Below are 26163 nucleotides of genomic sequence, written 5' to 3'. Positions count from 1 at the left end.
AGGAAGGAGAAGGGGAGTTAAATGTGTCAGTGAATGAATGCCCAAAGATCACAGCATTCTGTCCAAAAGCTCCAACGATCAAGCCAGCCCCACATGGCCCTGACCACCCCAGAAATCCATCTTATTTTCCAGGACAACCTGTCTTATTCGAACTCCCCACGGTGGGAGCAGTACCATTGGTATTGGATACCCCAATAAACAAGTATACCTGGAAAGCCAAAGATGCTCATGGAAAGGAGCACAAAATTAATACAAGGTGGATTATCCCATCTTTCTAATTATAACCCACTTCCGGTTCTCAAAATGAACCGAGAAACTTTTCTTTCCTTTTTCTTGCAGGTAAAACCCCCTGGAAGAAGGTTATCCTGAGTCACGATGGGGGATCCTTATGTGAATTTAAATTTTTATACAGTGTTGATGTTCACTGTCTTATTAATATTTCTAAGATGTATTGTCTATCATTGCAAAAATTGCTTTGTGTGACCGTTCTCCTCTCCCTTGATTCTGGGGGAAGCTCCGGCTTCCTAAGTGTTAACCAAGAATGGGAGGAAAACGAATTTGTGGGTTTAGGTCATTCTGTTGCCAGTATTATGAGCAAAAAATAGATACCAAACCAGGGCAAGGTCCCTTTGCTAATGGGGCCTGGGCTTTAAAAGGTCATTACTGGGCCCATGAAGGTGAGATGGAGGTACCAAGGCCTAAACTACACATGCGCTCTGGGCAGGTGTAGGGAGTGGCGTTCGGAAGATCTCGCCGATGTACGGAAGGAATAGCTGTAGCCCCCCTTGTTACGAGGTAAGGTGATGGATAGGCTTGTAACGCTAAGGGCACACCCACAAAGGAGGTGCTTGGCGAATGTATATATGTGAAATACGCAGTTTAATAAACGGACATTTTGTATCCACCACACTGGTGTTTGTGCTGATGTCCCCGAGAAGGTTTTAACCTCCCGCGGTATTAGTCCCTGCGACCTGAGCACCACCGACATGTGGGTTGGCAGGTTTAATGAGGCAGAGCTAATTACAACAAATGGTGACCCTGACGTGATCCGGCGAGAGACGAGCTGTGGCAGTCGGTGGTGCACAGCAGGAGCTGAAGGAGCTCCACGCAGGACGGGAGAGTCCACGGCGCGCCATGGATGCCACAGTTAAGGCACTGAAAAGATGGGGTAAACAACATAAGACTTCTATGAAGTCGAGGACATTGAAAGTGATGCTGCAAAGATTGATAAGGCTCGGCGTTTTAGCAGAGCCGATAGACGGTATGAAGCCAGAGCTCTGGCCACAAATAGAGGCGGAGTTAGCAGAACAAGCGAAATTAGGAAAGCTGGAGCATTTAATGGCTTGGGGGAGGACACAAAGGGAAATCCAGAGGTGTGGCCGGTAGAAGACAAACAGCCAGGGGGAGACGGGGGTGGAGAACAGGGAAGGAGAGACGCGATCCCGTCTGCGCCCCCTGCGTCTCCTCCTGTGTACCCTTGGGGGGAGATGCAGGGGGTGGAAACCGAGGTGGTAGGGGAGAATTAGCAGAAAAATGGAAGGCGGACATGCAGCGTTGGGGGGCGGAGATGGAGGCGGTCCGGCAACAACAAGTTGCTCAGGAGCAGGACCCGCTCCTTGATTGGCTGCCGGGCGTCCCCCAATCCCCCATGGGTGCTGCGCCATGGAGTGTAGCGGCGGCCCGGCCCGGCGTCGGGGGCTGGCTGGCGGCGAGGGGCCGGGCGGCGCGGTGGAAGTGCGCGGCGGCGCCTCGGCCCGGCCCGGCCCGGCCCAGCCCCTCAGCCCGCCCCGCCGGGGCCGCGTTAAACTATAAACATGAAGAAATTAAAGCTTAAAGAACTGGAAAGCTGTCTTCAACAAGTTGATACTTTTGAAAGTCCAAAACTATTCCTTGAACAGTATCCAACAAGACCTCATATCGCAGCATGTATGCTTTATACAATTCACAATACTTTTGATGATATTGAAAACAAAACAACTGCAGATATAGGATGTGGTTGTGGCATGCTCAGCATTGGAAGTGCAATGTTAGGAGCAGGATCGTGTGTGGGATTTGACATAGATGCAGATGCACTGGAAATATTTAATAGCAATATTGAAGACTTTGAGCTCACGAACATCAACATGGTTCAGTGTGATGTCTGTTCTTTATCTGACAGCATGTCAGAGACTTTTGACACAGTTATTATGAACCCTCCGTTTGGTACCAAGCATAATAAAGGAATGGATATGATTTTTCTGAAAACTGCTTTACAAATGGCAAAAACCGCTGTATATTCCCTTCACAAAACTTCAACACGGCAGCACATTCAAAAGAAAGCAGATGAATGGAAGTCATAGCAGAACTTAGATATGACCTACCAGCATCATACAAGTTCCATAAGAAGAAATCAGGTCACTGGGCGCGAGACTGCTGGCATAAGCGCTCGCAGCAGGGAAACGAGAGCGGGGGAGCCAGGAACGGGGGCAGGGCTCCTCCTATGCACTACAAACAGCCCCCACAGAGCAGAGACAACTCCTCTTATACTCCCCGAGTGACAGTAAGATATGCCCAGGGATACCCTCAAGAGAGCAACCCAGACAAAACCCCACCAGTGATGGAGGCGCCGGAGCAAGAACCGTGGCTCTGGTCTTAGATTGTAGCGACAAGCCCATGGTCACCGTTTGGATAAGTCAGCCTCGCCTGGGAAGAATAGAAAAAATAGTAGTACAGGCCATGATTGATTCAGGAGCCAGCTGTGGGTGCTATGGATACCCCTGTGCCAACAGTTCGCCATCTCTTCAACTGATCATTTAAGCAGAATGTAGGGGTAATGCTTGCTACTGCAATAGGACAAAATACACTACCGTTGCCAATTCTTTTCAGAGAAAATGCTAACAGTAATTGCAACTCCTTAATGAAATATATAAGCTTATTAGTCACCAGTGAAAGATGTAGCTTAGACAAAATGTAGGATGTAATGCTATAAGAATGTGTGTACTCAACTTTCCTTGTTTAGCGATATTAAGAATTAAGAACTCAAGTGTTTAACCTTATTAGAAACTCCCTTGGTTTCCCCCCTGAGTGGTGGCCAGGCTCTGGGTGGAACCCAACAGGAGGATGAAATCAGATGTTTCTGCTCAAAGAAAATTGCCAGTTATTTTGGCCTGATGATTTAGATATATGAGGCTGGACCTGCTTGCAGCGATGTTGGATGCCTCACCTACGGATGGACGCATCGCGTAGGATTTCCGGTTTGCGAGGAAGGGTACTCTAAATTCTCGTTGCATCCAGGGTTCCCCAGCAATTGCGGATCTGAATGTTAGTACCCCATTAAGTAAGTGTGCTATTCCGTATTTTCCTTACTGTTTATTTTTGTAGTATTTAGTCATATCCCTTAGTTATGGGTACTGAAATTAGACCACTCTTTTTTTACCTAATAACTGTAACTGCTGTATTGTTTCTAGCATTCTGTTAAACTGTTTTAAGTATGCTGCATTTTTTGAAGTTTGCCTAACCCTTAATTCATAAAGTCTTGAAATAAGTGTTGCAGGTGCTGCTGCAAAACAAAGAAAGGGGAGATGTGGGAGGCATTGGCCTGTCAGCCTTACACAGCCTCTGAGCAATAGCTAGGGTTGATGAAGAACAGGCCTTGGAAGATAGATAAGAAACTACTGAGTTGTGCCAAGGTAGCAGGCAAAAACAGCGGGCTGCTTTATTTCTGAACATGGCACAGTAGGCATCCTGTTTCAAGGCACGGACGGCAAGCTCGTGCCCTTAGCCTGGGCTTACCAAAGTACCAACAAGGCTGCCCTTGTTACCATTGTCGCTGTTTTAGCAGACCTCATAGGACGCCTACGCAACATGGCTCTTCAACACTTCGGAAGGGAACCTGACACTATACTCATCCCCTGGAAGCAGCAGGTATGGGAGGACATGGTTACGTGTTCAGAAGACTTACAATGTGCCATCTTTGACTTTCCGGGCTCCATAACGACAGGAAAGGGTCTACAATGGATTACACACCTGAAGACACTTCAACTACAATTCACCCTACCTCTATCCATGCGCCCTCTTCACGGCACAACATATTTTACAGACGCCTCATCACAATCGCAAACAGCTGCAATCGTATGGAAAACCGAGGGACGCTGGGAAAAGAGGATGTGGACCCAGACTAACAAATCTGTACAATGGTTAGAAGCCAAAGCAGTCCAGATGGCACTCCAGCAAGAGATAGAGAATCCTGTTAATATTGTTACAGACTCTTTATATGTTTATAAACTTGTACACAAAATGGCAACAGTAGGATTTGTGCAGACGGAAGTGTCGACCTTACTTTATGAAGCTCTACAACAGTGCATAGGGCAGGCCTTTATTACACATGTAAACAGTCACCAATCCCTACCAGGTCCGATTGTAGAAGGCAATCATAAGGCTGACCAAGCGGCACGGGGTGTGTGGTCATTGGACGCCGCAAAGAGCTTACATGCCTTTCTACACCTTGGAGCAAAAGCCTTAGCGAAAACATGGCATATTTCTCTGTCGCAAGCAAAAAACATAGTGGCACTTTGTCCCTACTGTCAAAAAGGCCCACTGTGGGAGGCAGGTGTCAATCCACGGGGTCTCTCTTCCAATCAGATATGGCAAACTGATGTAACAGCATGTGAATTGTTAAAACCAAATAAGTATCTCATAGTAACCATTGACACCTTTAGCTCTACAATATTAGCCACAATGGCTCGTAAGCAAACAGCCAGACACATTATTGTTCATTGGGAAGGCGTTACCGCCTTGTTAGGGAAGCCACAAGAGATCAAAACAGATAACGGCCCTTGTTTTGTTGCTAGACGCACAAAAGAATGGTGTGCATTGTGGGACATCAAATTAGTACACGGCCTTCCTTATAACAGTCAAAGACAAGCGATAGTGGAACGTGCACATCGCACCCTGAAAGCAAAACTCCAACAGCTTGGGGAGGGGGAAGGTCATAGAGGGACAATACCCATAGACCGCCAACAGGCTCTTTTGTCACGCGCTTTGTATACCTTAAATCATTTTGTTCGAGGCGATGAGTCTACACCTCCCCTGTGGAAACACTTTATGCCAGCCCAGGCGACGAAAAACTATCCTTTGGTCCAGATCAGGGAACCGGGCGCCATAGCTTGGGAGTCGGGGTGGTCACTGAGGGTGTTTGGGCGTGGGTACACAGCAGTGGAAAAGGACGGCCTAATCAAATGGATACCCGCACGGTGTGTAAAACCTGATCTAACATAAGATGGAGTTTTGTGTTACAGCGTTGGTGGTGGATCACCCTCCTTGGTTGCGTGTCGCCGACTCACGCAGGATATTGGAGAGAGCGGGCACGAGCACATCACCGCGAAGACGTCTGCTTTCCTCTGGATACAGGGGCAGAATCTTGCTATGTCTTCATCACAGCCACCTTTGTAAAACCAGAATGGTTTGGGTGGCTTGACAACGTGTGGACTTAGATTACTAATTAGCTTAGTTGGGATTGGCTCATTTGGGGAATTACTGGGATATGTGGTGTGCTTCTCGCTATTTGTATTGCCTTTACATGTGTTAGCGCCGTAGTTCGTGGATTGTTTGAGAAGGTTAATGTTTTGTTTTTAGACCGACATATGGGTCTTGCTCATCACCGCTTGGAACAGCGCAATAATGACAATCAACCAAGAATAACGATGTTATAAAGCATGGGGAGGGGGAAGTGTAGGGAGTGGCGTTCGGAAGATCTCGCCGATGTACGGAAGGAATAGCTGTAGCCCTCCCTTGTTAAGAGGTAAGGTGATGGATAGGCTTGTAACGCTAAGGGCACACCCACAAAGGAGGTGCTTGGCGAACGTATATATGTGAAATATGCAGTTTAATAAATGGACATTTTGTATCCACCACATTGGTGTTTGTGCTGATGTCCCCGAGAAGGTTTTAACCTCCTGCAGTATTAGTCTCTGCGACCTGAGCAGCACTGACATGTGGGTCGGCAGGTTTAATGAGGCAGAGCTAATTACGACATTGTAACTCAAAGGTTTCTTTGAGGAAAAAGTAAAACAGGACTCTTGTTAAATATGTATGTATGATGGGGAGGAAATGACTGCTGCTTTCTAGTTTGCTGCAGGACATTTTTTGTGGGATTCATTTTCCCTAACTTTAGCCATCTAGCCTAACTTAACTGTGCTGTCTCTGTCTGAATCTGATGAAGACAGAGTGACAGAGACCCTCCAGAGGGTGATCCAGACCAGTGGTTAAGACTCCTCTCCCAGATGAATTGACCAGAGGCAGTCTAGACTAGAAGGATTAAGACCACAACTATAATTTTTTTGAGAGTGACAAATAATGAGATGAATCCTACCCTACATTTTCTTTTTTTTGTTTGTTTCAATGCCTCTGGTGCACTGGAAAGTTGAAAGATATTGCAGAGAAAAACTTTATACCTAGAAATAAACACATCTGATTCTATTCACTGTGGAGGATTTCTGCCCCTAGACAATGTCAGTGTGGCAGGAGATGATATAACATGTTTAAACTAACTGTCAAGCATAAAATGTCTTTTTTCCTGAATTGGTACAAACAGGAGTAATCGTTGAATACATAATGATCAAAGAGGGGAGATGGTTCATGACTTGTACACTCTTTAGATAAGCTGGATAAAGTTCAGTATTATGTCAGTGTACTGTGTGATCTAATCATAAACAGGCTCTCTGAAACCTCTCTGTAATCTGCTCTTTCCTACTGGTTGTCGCTGTTCATAATGAAATAAAATGTTTCATCATTAATACTCGTCATCATTCAATGGGAAGGGCATATCTGTCTGCTGTTGCTGTCATCTATTCTCCTCTCATTTCTATTTATTTCCATTGCCTTTGTGAGATAGGGCTGGATTTCACAAAAAGGTCACAGAAAGATCTACCATTATACTAGATGGATTGCCAGATACATAAACAAATCTTCCTCTCTCTCTTGTGTTTTTTGTATTTCGCTACATGTTTTTCAGACAAGTAGCAGGCAGAGCAGATAGATAGATAGACAAAAAATGGTGAGGTGGCACGAAGACACTCTGCCAGGGGAATTTTGATATTCTCAGATCAAACCTCACAAGCTGCATAAATTACCACTGGTAAATCCAGGAAAAAAAAAAAAAAAAAGAAAAAAAAAAAGGAGAAAATAAGGAGAGGTAGAGAACAAGAGGTGATTATGTGCACTGGTATGGCAGAATCCCCTTTGAGGGTCAACCTTTCAAACAAGGTGTCTGCAAGATAATGTCTAGCTTGCCCCATTTTGGCACAAGGCAGCTTGTATGTGGTTGCAGCTTTCATTCAGCAGCCTGACAAGAGTTCTCATGAAAAGAGGCAATGATCCCAGGAAATGACATAAAAATCCCATTTCTTGGCTCTTGAAGCTCTGCAGCTTTCTTTATACTCTGTTCCACCTCTTCTATCCGGTGTGCATTTAGGGATGTTTTTTCACAGCCTGGGATAAATGGTCTCAAAACGCTTTGAAAAGGAAGGTGAATTATTACTCCTCTCTTTAGCCAAATTAGATAGTGCTGACTGAAAACCTGGAGCCCACCAGCTTTGACTGTAGCCTTTTCTTCCATCCTATGTGGATGGACCTGACCTGGCCAAAATGAAAAAGGGAGCTCCTGACCATTGCAACATGGACTGGCAGTAGCTTAAGGTGTCTTCAGAGGAAGCAGTGAGCAGTCAAATCTAGGCTTTGTGTCTAAATATTTTATGCCCAGTGCTCAGATGAGAATGAATTCCACAGTGTAACAGTTATGATGAACATCCAGACAAAATGGAGATGTTCCAGCATAGTAGGGCTAAATTAAGCTTTTTTTAACATAATTTCAAATTAAGCAGGAGATGCTTTCCATTGCTAAAAATCAAACTTCATACTAGAAAAGTCATAAAATATCCACCATGGACTTGCCTCCAACATCACTGGTTTCAACCTGAAGAGTGTATGTCGTGTCTTCCATCATCTGCTCGTCATTTATCACAGCTGACATCTCACACACAAGACTTCCCTTGGCATTTTTCAGCTTTGACAGCCATTCACCATAAGTAAATGTGGCCACTTCTTGATTAGTCAGGTTCTTCAGGATGATCTGTGAAGAGCCAAAATAAGGGAAAAAACTTCAGCTAAACTTCAACTACCATTTGAACAAGAGCAAAGATCAAACCTATAAGGTGCACAGTGTGGTAGGATATGGGTAGAGCTTGGTCATATCTTCAAAACCTGTACTGAGCTCTTCTAGGCTAAACTGAGCTTTCTGCTATGGACAATATTTGCTGTGGTGACTTGTCTGAGAAATGGTCTTCATAATATTGGACCTTTTCACGCATGGGGTAAAGCATAGGAAGAAATTTGCTCCTCTGACATAAATTACCGACAAAGATCATCTCTAAGAGAGTCAGACCTTTCCTAGAAGCCAGTATGAAATTAAGTCTAAAGAAGAAGTAACAGAGAGTTATTGAAAACTTCACTACCTCTCATTGAAGTACACAGTATCTTTAATTTGCCTGCCTCCTCTGTGCAAACACACAGCAATCATTGTAGAGATATGCAAACCAACCCCAGACAAGTTAAAACAATGCACAAGATAAAATTAGGCCAGCAAAACTTAATGCTTCACACTGTTCTCCCTCTGGGAAAAGGCAACAGAACAGTGTGCAACAGATATTAGTCACACTGTCTAATGTGACACAGAAAGGAGCTAAGATGCTGTGGTGATAAGAACAGAATAGGAACCTATTTAGAACAAGCCAGTAAGTTACTCCAACAAACACCTAACAAAATACCCAGCTTTATGTGTTGTGCTGAATCTGGGCTCAGTGGAGCATCAATCTACTGGGAGAAAGGCATTACACTTGCCTACAGCAAAAACCTAGCAGTAAAATCTCACTAAACTAAGGAAGTTGGAGGGAAAGGAGGAGACAGGGCTGCAAATTAGCATTTTTCTTACCATCTAACAGAAACAGAGACCATATCTGAGTGAGACAGTGCATCAAGAAACAGTGTCTTGCAAGACACATCTCTGCAAAGGCTATGGAAACATGAGCCCAGACGTGTCAGAGAAGTGTGACGTTATTAGGAAGAAATGAATCATGGAGTCATGGAAAATGTTAAGTTAAAAGGGATACCTGGAGGTGTCCAGTCACACGTCCTGCTCCAAGCAGGGCTAACTGCCATGTCCAACTGAGTTTTGAAAACTGCAGAGAAGAATGTTCTACAATGGGATGATGCAAGTAAAGCCACATTCAAGAGATTCAAGGCATCTTTAATGAGAGCTCCAGCTTTGGGTTTACCTGACCCAACTAAGGCTTTTGAACTGTTCACACACCAGAGGCAAGGAGTAGCCCTTGGAGTTTTGACCCAATTTTTAGGGCCTGAACAGAGAGCTGTTGCTTATTTTTCCAAACAACTAGACACGGCTAGCCAAGGATGGCCAGGGTGTCTGAGAGCAGTAGCTGCAACTATGATATTGATTACCAAGGCCCGGAAATTGACTTTGGGTCAGAAAATGACTGTATATGCTCCCCATTCGGTACTGGCAGTACTGGAACAAAAGGGGGGACATTGGCTATCTCTGAGCTGAATGCTGAAGTATCAGGTTGCCTTATTAGAACAGGATGATGTGAACCTGAAAACAACTGCCATTGTTAATCCAGCTATATTCTTATCCTCTTCAACTCCAGAAGGTGTTCCTGAACATGATTGTCTGCAAACCATCGATGAAGTCTATTCCAGCAGGAACGATTTAAAAGAACAACCACTTTTGTATGCAGACTGGGACTTATATACTGATGGAAGCAGTTTCATACAGAATGGAATGAGGAAAACAGGATATACCATGGTTACAACAGACGCCATTATAGAGGCGCAGGCACAGCCCTCAAATGTCTCTACACAGAAGGCTGAGCTTATAGCCTTGACCAGAGCATTGGAATTAAGTCAAGGAAAAAAAGTAAATGTGTGGACAGATTCAAAGTATGCTTTTAGTGTGATACATGCTCATGGGGCTATTTGGAAAAGAGGACTTTGGACCTCCCAAGGAAGTGAAATAAAACATGCAAGCCAAATTCTGAAGCTATTGGAAGCCAATCCAGCTATCTGCACAAGTGGCAGTTATGCATTGTAAAGCTCATCAGAAAGGAGATAATGATGCTGCCATACGAGGAAATCAATTGGCTGACAAAGCAGCAAAAGATGCGGCCAAAGCAAAAATTCTAGCCTTGATTCCTGAAAAAGTACCAAGGATATTGGACCAAACCCCGCATTATGAAGAACATGATAGAAAATTTATTAGTGATTTGGGGGCAAAAGAACAGAAAGATGGCTGGGCAATAACCCCTCAAAGGCAAATAATACTCACTCCTAGTCTAACGAGAGAGGTGGCTGCAAAAGAGCACGAAGCCACTCATTGAGGAACAGAAAGTCTGATTAAACATTTAAGGAAGACCTTACTTAGCAGATATATGGGAGAGACTGTAAAATCAGTAGTTGAAAAATGTGAGATCTGTAAAACAAATAATCCTAACACAGGTAAGAGAGTAATATTAGGGATAACAAAACCAGGAATAACCCCAGGGAAATACTGGCAAATAGACTTCACTGAATTACCAAGGACAGGAGGCTATAAATATCTCCTAGTCTTGGTGGACACGTTTAGCAGATGGCCAGAGGCCTACCCCTGTCGCACCAATATGGCACGTAAGGTAGTAAAACAAATGCTAAATCAAATATTACCCTGGTTTGGTGTACCAGCAGGTATGTCTTCTGATAGGGGTCCCCATTTTGTTGCAGAATGGTTAAAAAGGTGGGAGAATATCTAGGAGTTAAGTAAAATTTGCATACCCCTTATTTAATGTTGTAACTCTTGTTAGGATCAAACATGGAAATTGATATGGAATGAGACTTACGGGATATTACATTATTGTATAAGTCTCAAAGGGGGGGGAAATGTAAGCTAAAATGTCTTGCTAACATTTTTTTTCATCTTGCTTTTCATCTTGATAAACATTTTTTTACTGAGAATAAAGTAGTTCAATGTCAATGTAGCTTCTGGAATGTGCTGAATGTTGGTGCTTTTGTGAAGAAGAAAGGGGTTTGAAGATAAGACAATAATGAATAAGACAGTTGGGGCCTATTCTTGAATATAACAGGATCAAGTACAGGACAAATTAAAACAAACCAGTTCAAGACACAACACAGCTGCACAACACCTCCTAAACAGACCTTTGTGAGCATGAGTGAGCACTGAGGTCAACCAGCAGACATGGTGAGGAAGACTACCAACGACCACCAGGGACCCCTCGAGACCACCACCCAGCAAGAAAGCGCATGCGTAATTAGGATGCAGATATTGTAAATAGTTCCAGGGAATCTAATGCATATGTAACTCATTTCTCAGAAAAGTTATGAATATGCATAATCTCACTGTATATTAGCTGCCGCTTATAGATCTGGGGCACGCTCACCTTTGCGAAGCTATTCGCGTGTGTGCCCAACGCTGCAATAAAGAATGTCTGCTTTCTAACACTCCAAAAAAAGGCTTAGAGAGTTCCTCTGACGGCTTTTATGGTAACAATATAACAAATTGTCTCAAATTCTCTTCATCTCCTTTATATAAAGGAAAAAGAACTGAAAAAAACCAAGTCCCACATTCAGGAATATTTGTGATGTTTGAATGCAATGCAATTAGTGCTTCATTAAGGCAGCTTCTTCTCTGCCTGGCTTTGACAGCACAAAATAACATTAAAATTATGAGGGAAGCAAATCTGCAGATTTCAACAGTCTCACAATTCCTGTTATTTCACTCAGGCAGCTTTCATCCCTTCTTATTTCTAGCTTTTCAACTTCGTATCTAAGATACTGGGCAGCAGGTGAAATCGTCATGTGGACTGAGGAACCAGTTATCCCAGGAGGAGGTTTCCAAAGCATGCATTTAGATAAGTTTCCTAATTAGAAGTCACAATTTTTTTTATGATGAGGGTGGTGAAACACTGGAACAGGTTGCCCAGAGAAGTGGTAGATGCCCCATCCCTGGATACATTCAAGGTCATGTTGGACGGTGTCCTGGTTTAGCTAGGATAGGGTTAAGTTTCCCCAGCAGTGGGGGGGAAGCTCTAGCCGGGTTATTCATATACCATGCTGACCTCACATCCTGGCGCCAAAGCGCAGCAGCGCAGGTGAGTAGGTTATTGCCTGTGTTATGCCATCGCTCTGCTCTCACTGCTGTATCGGTACATATCTTGCTCTGTTCATTGTTATTACTGTTACTGTTATTGTTATTGTTGTTGTTTGTTGTGTTGCTGTTGCACTGTTGTATTAAACCTTTCCTTATCTCAGTTTCGGGGCTTTGTATTTCACTCCCTTTGTGGGGGAGGGGCAGCGGCCGCGGGGTCTCAGACCCTGGCAGGGACTAAACAACCACAACTTTTGGCGCCCAACGTGGGACCAACGAGAGGGCTGAAATAAGGACAAAAGGAGAAGGTGTGTTAGAGCCATCTGTTAGGTGCAATTTTTCTGGTTTTATTTGAATTTGTTTGATAAGAAACGTTTGCAATGCTCACCAATTTGCTTGCGTGGTGGGGCTGGATTAATCCTCATATCCACTCTGTGCTCCTAGTGCTGATGTTTGTTGTCAGTGGAAAATGTGTCAAGGGTCTTGTTTTGCTGTACTGGCTACCGTCTGCTTATAATGGGCTTGTATCACTGCTTGTGGGGGTGAACCAGTACCTGTTTGCTGCCTGGGCTTTTGTTTGGGGTCTCACCCCCTCTAGGGGTGAGCCAGGGGAAGAGATCCTCTCAGTTTTTGAGAGTTTCAGCTATCCCTGGAGCACCCAGACCAGTGTGCTTGCGGATCTGTGCTTTCTAAATGTCTGCCAGATCTTGTTTTGGGCCATGCGGTACTTCTCCAACAATAGCACCACCCGGAAACCTGCCCCGGGGGCAGATAGTTGTAAATGGCAGGGTGTGTGGGAAAAGATGGGCAAGTGCCTGAGTCAGTGGTCACCCCCAATGTTTCGGGATTTCACTCCTGAACAAAGGCAGAGTCCTGATAAACTGGTGGAGTGTTTGGAAAAGGTGTGTTGCCAATCTGACAAACCCCGGGAAACACAAATCCTCGCGATGTGCTGGGGGCTTGCCCATGCTTACCGTGTCATCTTTAACACTGATCACCGCCCTCAAGGGGGAGAAAGGGCTGCAGGATCTGAAAGTGAACCTGCTGGCACAGCATCTGGGCCAGGGGGACAGGCAGTGCCAGTACCAGTCACCTCCACCAGTACAGCAGCTGGGCCAGAGGGACAAGCAGTACCAATATCAGTTGCCCCGATACGGAAAACCAAATATACCAAAAAATGCCCTCGCAGTGTACAGGGTGATGCTGAACCAGGCCCATCACAAGAGCAGCAGGAAGAGCTGGAGGTAACCATCCGATCTCTATCCCCGAGTGAGTTGCGAGATATGCGGAAGGATTTCAGCCGCCTTCCAGGCGAGCAAATTTGCACGTGGCTGCTCCGATGCTGGGATAGTGGAGCTGGTGTTTTGGAATTGGAGGGGAGAGAGGCCAAGCAGCTGGGACCTTTAGCCAAGCAGGCTGGTATTGACAAGGCAATAGGGAAACAGGCTCAAACCCTCAGCCTTTGGAGGTGACTCCTGCTCGGTGTGAGGGAGAGGCACCCCTACAGGGATGATATTCTATGTCGGTTAGGCAAGTGGACCGACATGGAGAAAGGCAATCAAAACCTCAGGGAAATGGCTGTGTTTGACATGATCTATGGTGATCTGAATGATGAGCAGTCACCAATGGATCCAGATCAGGCCCCTTGCACACAGCTGATGTGGCGGAAGTTCCTGCAAAGTGGACCAGAGGGACATTCCAAAGCATTAGCAGTAGCGTCCTGGTGGCGAGACACCCAGACTCAAACAGTGGACGAAGTGATTGGCCAGCTCTGGCAACATGAGGGAAATCTCCCTTCCTCCCAACATGCTTTGGTTTCAGCTGTAGAGGAACTGTCTCAGAGGCTCCAGAAAGTGGAACAGGACATGTCCTATGTTCCACCTGCACGGGCCGATGTCTCAGCTATTAGAAGCAGGCACTTCCCCACCCAAGAGAAGGGCAGTGGAAGGCACACACCACGGGGCACCCTGTGGTTCTTCCTCCGCAACCATGGGGAAAACATGAGGAGGTGGCATGGACAGCCCACTTCCGCCCTAGCTGCACGAGTACAGCAACTGAAAGGGAAGACCACCATGAAAGGGGAGTCTTCCAAGAGAGACGCAGCTCCAGTGTCCAGTCGGAAATCCCCCAGACAGAATAGAATGGCCAACAGTATGTTTGACCCTCTTGAGGGGACCAGGAACTCATTCTTGCAGGAGTCACTCTTAGATCAAGTGATGTTGCAGTTAGCTCTGCCTCATTAAACCTGCCTCTCCACGTGTGAGTGGCGCTCAGGTCACAGAGAGTAATACTGCATTGCCGCAATTAGCCTGCCTCTTTAAACCTGCCTCTCCATGTGTTAGTGGCGCTCAGATCGCAGACTAATGCTGCAGGAGGTTAAGACCTTCACGGGGACATCAGTACAAACACCAATATGATGGATACAAAATGTCCGTTTATTAAACTGCGTATCTTACCTATATACATTCACCAAGTACCTCCTTCGTGGGTGTGCCCTTAACATTACAAGCCTATCCATCACCTTACCTCGTAACAAGGGAGGGCTACAGCTATTCCTTCCGTACATCGCGAGATCTTCCGAACGCCACTCCGTACAAAGTGAGTGATGTTGAGCAGGATTAGAGGGGCCCTGCCTCCAGCCAGGTGGAGGAAAGGGATAATCGGATTTACTGGAAGGTGTGGATCCGATGGCCTGGCACATCAGAACCACAAGAATATAAGGCCTTGGTAGATATTGGTGGACAGTGAACACTGATGCCATCAAGCCACAGTGGGGTTGAACCCATCTGCATCTCCGGAGTGACAGGGGGATCCCAACAGCTGACCCTATTAGAAGCTGAAGTAAGCTTAACTGGGAAGGACTGGCATAAGCACCCCATTGTGACTGGCCCAGATGCCCCGTGCATCCTAGGTATAGACTACCTCAGGAGAGGGTACTTTAAAGACCCAAAAGGGTACCGGTGGGCCTTTGGTATAGCTGCCCTGGAGGAGATTGAGCAATTGTCCACCTTACCCGGCCTCTCAGAGGACCCCTCGGTGGTGGGGTTGCTTAAGGTTGAAGAGCAGCGAGTGCCAATTGCTACCAAGACGGTGCACCGGCGGCAGTACCGTACTAACCGAGATTCCCTGGTCCCCATCCATCAGCAGATCCGTCGACTAGAAAGCCAGAAGGTGATCAGCAAGACTCATTCACCTTTCAGCAGCCCTATATGGCCAGTGAGAAAACCTAATGGCAAATGGAGACTAACCGTGGACTACCGTGGCCTGAATGAAGTTACGCCAGCGATGAGTGCTGCAGTGCCGGACATGCTAGAGCTCCAATATGAGCTGGAGTCGAGGGCAGCCAAGTGGTACGCCACAATTGACATCGCTAACGCGTTCTTCTCCATTCCAATAGCACCAGAGTGCAGGCCACAGTTTGCATTCACTTGGAGGGGTATCCAGTACACCTGGAATCGATTGCCCCAGGGGTGGAAACACAGCTCCACCATTTGCCATAGACTGGTCCATACTGCACTGGAGAAAGGTGGGGCTCCAGAACACCTGCAGTTTATTGATGATATCATTGTATGGGGGGACACAGCTGAGGAAGTCTTTGAGAAAGGAAAGAAGGTAATTGAAATCCTCCTGAAGGCTGGTTTTGCCATCAAGCAACAGAAAGTTAAGGGGCCTGGAAGGGAGATTCAGTTCCTAGGAATAAAATGGCAAGATGGGCGTCGCCACATCCCAATGGAGGTGATAAACAAGATAACAGCCATGGCCCCACCAACCACTAAAAAGGAGACTCAGTCCTTCCTGGGCGCTGTGGGGTTCTGGAGGATGCACATCCCAAACTACAGCCTGATTGTGAGCCCTCTCTACCACGTAACCCGCAAGAAGAACGATTTTAAATGGGGCCCAGAGCAACAACAAGCCTTTGAACAAATTAAGCAGGAGATTACCCAGGCAGTGGCCCTTGGGCCAGTCCGGACAGGGCAGGAGATTAAGAACGTGCTCTATACCGCAGCCGGGGAGAATGGCCCTTCCTGGAGCCTCTGGCAGAGAGCACCTGGGGAATCCCGAGGCCGACCTCTAGGCTTTTGGAGCCGGGGATACAAAGGCTCTGAAGCTAACTATACACTGACTGAGAAGGAGATACTGGCAGCGTACGAAGGAGTTCGGGCTGCCTCAGAAGTGGTCGGCACTGAGACACAGCTCCTCCTGGCATCCCGACTGCCGGTGCTGGGATGGATGTTCAAAGGAAAGGTTTCCTCCACACATCATGCAACAGATGCCACGTGGAGTAAATGGGTTGCATTGATAACACAACAGCCTCGAATAGGGAACCTCAACCCCCCAGGATTAGTGGAAGTGATCATGAACTGGCCAGATGAAGTGCTAAGGCTTGGACAATAAGCCCAAGCCAGAGTTGACCTATAGATGAATCCTGTATGTTTTATAATTGACAAACATTGTATCAATAGGTATTGTACTAAAATTATAACAAACCACCTGTCCGGATGTAACAGGTGGGAATATTGAAACCTGAACAATAAATCTTGAACTGAAATTGCTAACTCAGTATGTAGTCATTAGTGAGATATGTATAGAAAATGTAACTTAAACATCATAAAACATGTATCCTTCTTTGTGTGTGTAAACAAGGTAACAAGGCCACAATAACAGGGCCACAGAGACAATTGTCTGGCCCTGTGACCTGGTGTGTGACCTTGCTCATAAATCACCTAGATAAGCTGGGAAAACTCCCTTAGTTTTTTCCCTGAGCCCCGGCCAGGCTCTGGGAAAATCTAATGTGAGACTGACTTCAGATATTTCCGCTTAAAACAAAAGGTGCCAGCTATTCTGGCTTACTGATTTCAGGTATATAAGGCTGGGCCCGCTCACAGCGACTTTGGAAGCCTCACCTACGGGTGGACGCACCGCGTAGGATTTCCCACTTGCCGGGAAAGGTTCTCCAAATCCTCGCTGTAACCGGGGCTCCCCAGCGACTGCGGATCTGGATGATGGTAAAGTATGCAAGTGGTGATGTATCTTTCTTAATCACTATTCTCTCTCTCAGGTAGTAATGATTTGATGCATTACCCTGTATTTTCCTATTTGTTTAAGTGCACTGTTCTGTCTTTTCTTACTGTATGTTTTCTGTATCATTCTGTTATATTATTTAGTTATTTCTAGTAAAATACGCCTGCTCTTTTCACTCTGGTGTCTGAGTTTAATTGATATCCCTGATCAGCAAAACACCAGAGAGCAAAGATTCTGGGATGTCACCAGAACAAGAGGTGAAATGTGCTGAGGAGGCCCCACCATATAACGAGCTGCCAGATGAGGAGAAGCAATATGCCCTGTTCACTGATGGGTCTTGTCACATTGTGGGAAAACATCGACGATGGAAGGCTGCGGTGTGGTATCCCGCACGACAAACCTCTGAAGCTGTTGAGGGACAAGGTGAATCGAGCCAGTTCGCAGAGGTGAAAGCCATCCATTTGGCTTTGGAGATTGCTGAGTGAGAAAAGTGGCCGAGGCTCTATCTCTACACTGACTTGTGGGTGGTGGCAAGTGCCCTGTGGATGTGGTTGCAGCAATGGAAACAGAACAACTGGCAACGCAAGGGCAGACCCGTCTGGGCCGCTGAAGTATGGCAGGATATTGCAGCCCGGGTGGAGAACCTCGTTGTGAAGGTGCGCCATGTGGATGCCCATATACCCAAGAGTCGGGCCACTGGTGAACATCAACACAACCAGCAGGTGGACCAGGCTGCTAAGATCGAGGTGGCTCAGGTGGACTTGGACTGGCAGCGTAAAGGTGAACTGTTCATAGCCCGGTGGCCCCATGAGACCTCGGGCCACCAAGGCAGAGATGCAACATACAGGTGGGCTCGAGATCGAGGGGTGGACCTCACCATTGACACCATCGCAGAGATCATCCACGGATGTGAGACGTGTGCTGCAATCAAACAAGCCAAACGGGTGAAGCCCCAGCGGAATGAAGATCGATGGATGAAATATAAATATGGAGAGGCCTGGCAGATCGACTACATCACACTGCCACAGACCCGCCGAGGCAAGCGCCACGTGCTCACAATGGTGGAAGCAACCACTGGATGGCTCGAAACTTATCCAGTGTCCCACGCCACCGCCCGGAATACCATCCTGGGCCTTGAAGAGCGAGTCTTGTGGTGACACGGCACCCCAGAAAGTTTTGAGTCGGACAATGGGACTCACTTCCGAAATAACCTCATAGATGCCTGGGCAGAAGAACATGGCATCGAGTGGGTCTACCACATCCCCTACCACGCACCAGCCTCTGGGAAGATCGAGCGCTACAATGGACTGTTAAAAACTACATTGAGAGCAATGGGGGGTGGAACCTTCAAACACTGGGACACACATCTGATAAAGGCCACTTGGTTAGTGAACACAAGAGGATCTGCCAATCGAGCTGGACCAGCTCAGTCAGAACTTCCACGTGTTGTAGACGGGGATAAAGTCCCTGTGGTGTGCATGAGGGACCTGCTGGGAAAAATGGTCTGGGTTAGTCCTGCACCGGGCAAAGGCAAACCCATCCACGGGGTTGTTTTTGCTCAAGGACCTGGGTGCACCTGGTGGGTGATGCAGAAGGATGGAGAGGTCCGATGCGTACCACAAGGGGACTTGATTGTGGGTGAAAACACACCGTGAGTTATACTGTGCTTTTGTCAATTTTCCTTTGTTAATGCTAATTGCTAAATGGCAGCTGGACGTGACGCAGATGGTATAGAATAAAGGGGTGGATTAAAAGTTGTGGTGGTTTAGTCCCTGCCGGGGTCTGAGACCATGCGGCCGCTGCCCTTCCCCCACAAAGGGAGTGAAATACAAAGCCCCGGGGCTGAGATAAGGAGAGGTTTAATACAACAGTGCAACAGCAAGAAAACAAACAACAACAATAACAATAGAAATAACCGTAATAACAGTGAACAGAGCAAATTATCTACCGATACAGCAGTGAGAGCAGAGAAATCGCATAACACACTCGTTCACCGATTCTCCCGCGCTTCCGTGCTTCGGTGCCAGGAGGTGACGTCAGCATGGTATTGAATAACCCGGCTAGAGCTTCCCCCCCGCTGCTGGGGAAACTTAACCCTATCCTAGCTAAACCAGGACACACCACCAGAAAACACATCTCAGTTCTTTGTTGGAGCAGCAAAGTAGAATTAGCTTAGCAACCCACATCTTTGTTATTCAAGTTTAAATTTCGCTGGAGGAAATCACTGTGCCTCAGGGGAGAAAAACCTGTTCCATTTTTTTCACTGTCTTTTGGAGACAAGGATGTCCTGCCAGGACATGAAGTGTCTCTGAATGACAACTGTGGACAAGAACATTAGACACTGCTGTCCAATGGGAAGTGCAAAATGCAGACCGGGTGAAATATGATATTGATTTTACTTGCAGCACTGAGTAAAGTCTGTGGTAGAGCAATGTGTCTGCAGAACGCAACTGGAGGTAATTCCCTCCTGTCTATCATGTCACCAGATTCAAACAAGAGCTCCACTTTCTTCTAGTTATCTAGGCAGCAGGACAACCAAGACCAAGGAAAGATGCTCTCCTTGCTGCCAGCTCTGACCCCCAATACCCAGATAGTGGGAAGAGCAATTTCAACAAAGATAATTTTTTTGCTGATCCCCCCAGCATCCTTGGTCTGGAGGTGTTGCAGGTGTTGGATGCTGGATGTTCCCTGACATGAGTAGGGCATTTCTCCCAGCTTGTTTCTGGGGAACGGCTGAGTTGGTTTTGCAGAGAAAAACACGTGGACAATGACATGCTTCAAAACCACCTGGCCTGAGACAGTGAATCCAGAAGGACCATGTTTAGGAGTCAACAGCTGGCAAAACCACCAGCTGGCGAGGACCTGACAATGCTGCGAGTAGGGAGAGTCGCCCCATGGTGGGCACATTGCCTGCAAGCTGGAGGGTGACACTGACCCCTTGGCAGCTCTCAGCTGAGGAACCAGCACCTTTTGCTACAGAGACCAAATTTCCAGATGCATTTCAGGTTGATGCATGGCATAAGCAGGGACTCATGCCTGCCAGAAGCTTGTTATAAATACAAGTTATGTGTGTTACCTATATTTACACACACATTGTTAGATGTCATTATCAATTAATCATAACTCCACAACTTAATCATTCATGACAGACTGTTACGGAGGCTTCCAAATAAGCAACCCACCACCAATTTAAAAAAATAAATAAATTTATTTTTTTTACTAAAACCACCAATCAGCCCTCCGTAGATTACAGATCCGAATGTCCGCAAGAGGAGGACAGAATAACTTTCTGGGGTTTAACAATAACCCGAAACACTTTACAAAACCCCACTCCCCAGGGGTTTAACGGCAACCCCAAATGCAAACTTCACTTCCTGGGGTTTAACGGGAACCCGAAACGTAAAACAAAACCTCACACCCCAGGGGTTTAATGGCAACCCCAAACGTAAACAAAGCTTCACTACCTAGGGTTTAACGACAACCCAAAACGCACTATCACTCACCTAGAAAGTGAGGGCTCTCAACCTCGAGGACCTGCTCAGGGCAGCGTCCCAACCCAAGGCACCTCGAGGAGTTTCCCTGGGCGGCGTCCCGAACCCAAGGGGAGAGTCCTCTGACCGCAGCGTGCAGCTCCAGGGGGATGAGCTCAAAATGGCTCCCCCAAGGGACTCTGTTTATACCCAGACCGAATCTGACCTGTAGCCAATAGCGGCTCCCATTGGTCAAAGGTCTCAACTACCGCGAGACCTTGAAAACAAAGACAGCCAAAAGCTGCCACGTTTCAACAGCCAGGAAGCTCTGTTTTCACTGGGCGGATGCACCTGCCACACAGACAGCTACTACTATCTAACTAGCACCTTAGAAAAGATTTTTTTAAAAAAACAAATATGAATGGATACAAACGGTGACCTTCCCACCTCCTACCCTTCTTTGCAAATATCTCCTGATTAACACTTGCAGCTCACAGAGCAAGTCTGATAGGGATACTACTATGATACAGACATCTACAAAATGGAGGACACTAAACTGATGTGAAATAATACAGCTGATCTGAACATCAGGGGGCGAAGTGCTGAAAAGACCAAGAGTTTCTAACAGACACATCCAATTACAGCAACAATGAACAACTTCGTGATATGTGTCCAGCGAGTCTTGCAATGAATATTATTTTCAGGCTGTTTTTAAGTGTTGCCACTCTGGTATTTGTGACATTGTGTTGCATAGTGGTATCCAGCAAAGAATCAAAATGAAAGGCAGAAGAAAAACTCCTCTGACAATGCTTGGGGAAATATCTGCACCTACAAGGCACTCTGACTAAACAAGTATTTATTGGAGCAGTAATAGTCAGCCAAGAGGAGGCCTTAACTGGACAAAAAGTATGTTGTGAATCTGGAAATTACGCCCTGGTCACATCCTCAACAGCTGACACAGAAACTCCTGATAAATCATAGCATGCCAACAGTGGTCAGATGATCTCAACACCAACCCCACCACGAGTCTGCTTTCGTGGGGCTCAGATGAGTAAACCACCTCACCTGAGGCTGTGCAGAGGATTGACTCAAGCTGGAATAAAAATCTGACTTACCCTGGTTCCCTGTCTGTGCTTAGTCCCTTATAGCTCAGTACAATTTTCTGCCCAGGCTTTGCATCTGGATGGAGGTAATTCTGCTGTTTTAATGGCACAGTATTCAGATCCAAAAACCCAGGGACGTTATGATAAGCAGCTTCATGAAGAGCCTGGAAGATGTATATTTAACAAAGTATAAATGGGAACAAAACTCATGATCCTTAAAATACCAATGCAGTCCTGAAACTGGGAATTTGATGCACCAGTGGAGGGAACTGCTGTACCTGTGAGCAAAAGCAGCTCCTCAGTTTTCTTTCTGCAACCAGAGAATGAAAAACTACCCAGGCAAATCTTGGATTTTCTAAAAACACAGGAATCTTGCTTAGTTTCTTAAGGGTTAAAAAAAAAAAAAAGTAAAAGAAAAAAACCCCAAAATCTTCTTGAAATATTCCAATGGGATCAAGTTCCAGTCCTGCATCCTCTAAAGGTCTCCTTCCTCAGAGAGGACACCTTGCCCTACACCTTGGATGTTACAGATCATTAAATCTAGGCTGATGGGACACATGGGTTGGGAGGAACACATCTATGACTGTGGGAGACATCAGCCTGTCAGCCTTGCACAGCATCTGAAAAGCAGCTAGGCTTTGATGAGAAACAGGCCTTGGGAGAAAGATAAGAAACTGCTGAGCTGTGCCAAGGTGGCAGAGGAAAAACAACGGAGAGCTGCAACACTGAACTGTGGAAAAGTTCTGAACTGTGAGAAGTTACCGCCGCGTGAACAGCGCGTGAACGAGAGGGTGATTGGTCTGCACAGCGCGTGTTAGAGTGGTCTGATGCTGATAGCAGAAAAGGTTGATAGCTGTCTAATTGCTGATTTGCTAATTATGAAGTAAGAGCTTTGGCGAGAGCATAAGTATGTACTATTGGAAGAATAAACGGCTTTGCTTGTTATAACTCTCATAGAGTTGTGCAGGTCCGATATCCTCCCACAACATATGACTGAATATACTAACCTGCATTTAACGTCTGCTTCTCAGGGAAATCTTGTTCAGTTTCTCTTCAGGAACTCTCGGACATTTTCTTTTAAAGTCCAAAACCCAAACATTCAGTTTCAAAATTAGCCACAGACAATCAAGTATATAAAACTGAACTTGTGGCAATTGAGGCACGGACTCTCCATGAAGTGCAAAAGGAAAGAGCCTTTATTATGGGGAGGGGAAGCAGAATGAGGCCATCACAATTAAAGAGGAAGTGGCCAGAGACCTGCTACACCACTTGGATGCACACAAGTCTGTGGGACCGGATGGGTTACACCCAAAGGTGCTGAAAGAGTTGGCAGATGTGCTCGCCAAGCCGCTGTCCATGATTTACCTGAAGCATGGCTAACTGGGGAGGTCCCATTGGACTGGAGGGTGGCAAATGTAACACCCATCTACAAGAACTGCAGAAAGGACGATCCAGGAAACTATAGACCTGTCAGTCTGACCTCGGTGCCAGGGAAGGTCATGGAGCAGGTCATCTCGAGTGCCATTAAAAGTCATATAATGGGTAACCAGGGGATCAGGCCTAGTCAGCATGGGTTTATGAAAGGCAGGTCCTGCCTGACAAACCTGATCTCCTTTTATGACAAAATGACCCGACTATTTGTGAGAGACGAGAAACCAGGCAGGATCCCCTTCGGTGTCGGAAAGTCTTATGAGATACTGGTTCTCTATCTGACCAACTCGGACAGGGAGAACTGGGAATTGGCCCCTCAGCTCTATGCTGGGAAAGGGTTGGATGGATACCGATTCTCTATCCGATAAGGACAGGGAGGATCGGGAAGTGACCTCTCAGCTCTAAGCCAGGAGAGGTTCGAGCAGTGGCAAGCCATGACTGGCCAGGAAATGTCGGTGCTTGACTGCTCCCCTATTTTTGAGAAACTGAAGGAGTATAAGGCTTGTCCTCCTTTAGTAGAGGTTTGGGCCCACGATAATTGGCATAATCCAGAAGCAGTGGCAAGCTATATTAATGTACTTGCGGGGCTGCAAGGGTCGCGACCAGGCAAAGGAAAAGCTGTAGTGTGCGCTGTATTAGGGGCAGCACTGACTGCAGCCCAAAAAGATAAACATGTTAAGAAACAATTAGAAGGGGAAATGATCAAATCCTTATAAGATCTGGTAAAAGCTCTCCAGGATCAATTGGTTGAGGAACGTAAAGTCACTGAACAAAAAGCTAAACTCTGGCAAGAGCAAACTGAAGTTTTGAAAAGCCAATTAGCTGATGAGCGTAACACCTCTCAGCGATTTCACATGGCTCTGTTAGATGCCTTGGACCGAGAAAAAATCTCACGGTCCGAAAAAGAGGGGAATGAACAAGAAACCTGCAACCGGACAGATTTCGGCTCTGTTCCGGATAGTGAACAGGGAGTTACGAGTCTGGCAAAAGCAGCAGCCAGACCCTTGTATCCAACAAAGGATTTAGAGATAAGCCAAGAAATTTTTTACCCCGAAAATGAGGGGGCAAATTTAAGACCATTAATTAAAACGGAGACCACCGAGGGTCAGGGTGGAAGAGCTCCGCAGGTCACCATTCGAACTACACCATATCCAGCGACTGAGCTTGCGAAAATTCAGGAGAAATATACCAGACGAGCTCAGGAAACTGAGACTGAATACGTGTGGAGGGTATCTTTGACTGGTGGCGACCGAATTTTGTTATCAGAAGATGAGGCCCAGGGGTACTGGGGGCCAGGGGTTTTCTTAGTTACTGACGACCAGAGAGAGCCGTGGTCGTTAACTCAACGAGCTGCTTATTGGGCTGGGGGTCTAGACCCCTTGGAAAGAGGGGATCCAGTATGTATTGAGACCCCAACCGTAAATCATTTGACTGAAAGTCTGCAGAAGGCTGCTTGTCTCCAATTAATGCATGACAGGCGTTTGGTTCCGCAGTAGCCTTCCCCGATGCTATTAATTGCTAACCCCGATCAAATGACTCCCCTGATTCGGGGCTTGCCGGACTCTTTGAAATCACATGCAGTACAATTACAAGATCGTTTGCAGAATGCATTAGCCCCGCGAGGGGGGAGACGGGCAGGGGGAGAAGCCATGACCTGGGGAGAGATAGCTCAGGACTTAATAAATTATGGCCAGAGAATGGGCCTTACCAGGGGAACGGGTAAATATAAGCCCTCGGTACGCAGAGTGGAACAGCAGGAAAATCCGCCTCCTTCCCCTCCGCAAGTTTTAAGAGCAAAGAGAAACCTCTTGTGGACTGAGGGAATTGGACAGGGGATTCCCCGAGAGTTAATGGATGGTATGCCTACTACAGTTTTAGAAAAGCTCATTCGAGCCTGGAAAGACAAAAGAAAGCTGCCCCCCCCAACCGAGCGGACCTTTCGAGCAAAGGGAGGGACAGAGCTGGAAACTAACGAGATGGTGGTAATTGCTTCTCAAACACCAACTGCCCCTGAAGAGGACTTGATTGATTTAGGGTCGGGAAACTGGACGTGCCATCCCCAGTAAGTGAGCCGGGGGATGGCGGGTGGGTCCACTTAAGGAGGCTCACAGAGAATACTAAAGGAGACTTGTTGATTACCTTTCCGCTCAGCCCCTTTAAAACTCCAGTTACATTTCTAGTAGATACGGGTGCTCAGATTTCAGCACTCCAAGCTGATGTTGCCAAGCGGAATGGCATAATTGCTGACAAAAAGCAGATCTGGGTTACAGATGTTTTCGGGGACTCTAAGCCACAGTCAACTGCTCGGGTGAAATGCTGGTTACCTGGGAATGAAACTGCAAGAGAGGCTATTATGATCCTGGGAAATTTGCCCACAAATATCCTGGGACTTGACCTATTGAAGGGACAAGCCTGGGTGGATTCAAAAGGAAGGGAATGGAAATTTGGGTCCCCAACTGCCTCTATAAGACTTTTACAGCAAGCGCCTGCGCTTCCTCCTTCTAAAACTGTTAATGTGAAACCTTACGCCTTACCGTTAGGTGCAAGGGAGGGGATCACTCCGGTAATAGCAGAGCTGCGGGAACAAGGGATAATTGTTCCAACTCACTCACCCTATAATTCCCCAGTGTGGCCAGTCCGTAAACCTAACGGAAAGTGGCGTCTGACAGTTGACTATCGGCGATTAAATGCCAATACAGGTCCTCTAACAGCTGCAGTGCCTAACATAGCTGAACTGATTGCAACCATACAGGAACAAGCCCACCAGATCTTAGCAACTATTGATGTGAAAGATATGTTCTTTATGGTCCCCATACAGGAGGCAGACAGAGATCGCTTTGCCTTTACATGGGAAGGCGTGCAATTTACTTTTACACGTCTCCCCCAGGGATACTGCCATTCGCCGACCATCGCTCATTATGCACTAGCACAGGAGCTTGCTCAAATCCCT

General features: G+C 46.5%; 1 protein-coding gene and 1 pseudogene across 2 annotated transcripts in view; one reads left to right on the top strand and one right to left on the bottom strand.

The window, feature by feature from the left end:
* The window catches only part of LOC141917808 (uncharacterized), a 730013-nt gene that overhangs the window by 268259 nt on the left and 435591 nt on the right, over positions 1-26163 (bottom strand). The gene's annotated exons all lie outside the window — the stretch shown is intronic.
* On the top strand, positions 1705-2392 carry LOC141917631 (rRNA N(6)-adenosine-methyltransferase METTL5 pseudogene; annotated as a pseudogene).

This window comes from Strix aluco, chromosome W, assembly GCF_031877795.1.
Source record: "Strix aluco isolate bStrAlu1 chromosome W, bStrAlu1.hap1, whole genome shotgun sequence".
Classification (NCBI taxonomy): domain Eukaryota; kingdom Metazoa; phylum Chordata; class Aves; order Strigiformes; family Strigidae; genus Strix; species Strix aluco.
This window is presented reverse-complemented; position numbering and strand designations above follow the sequence as displayed.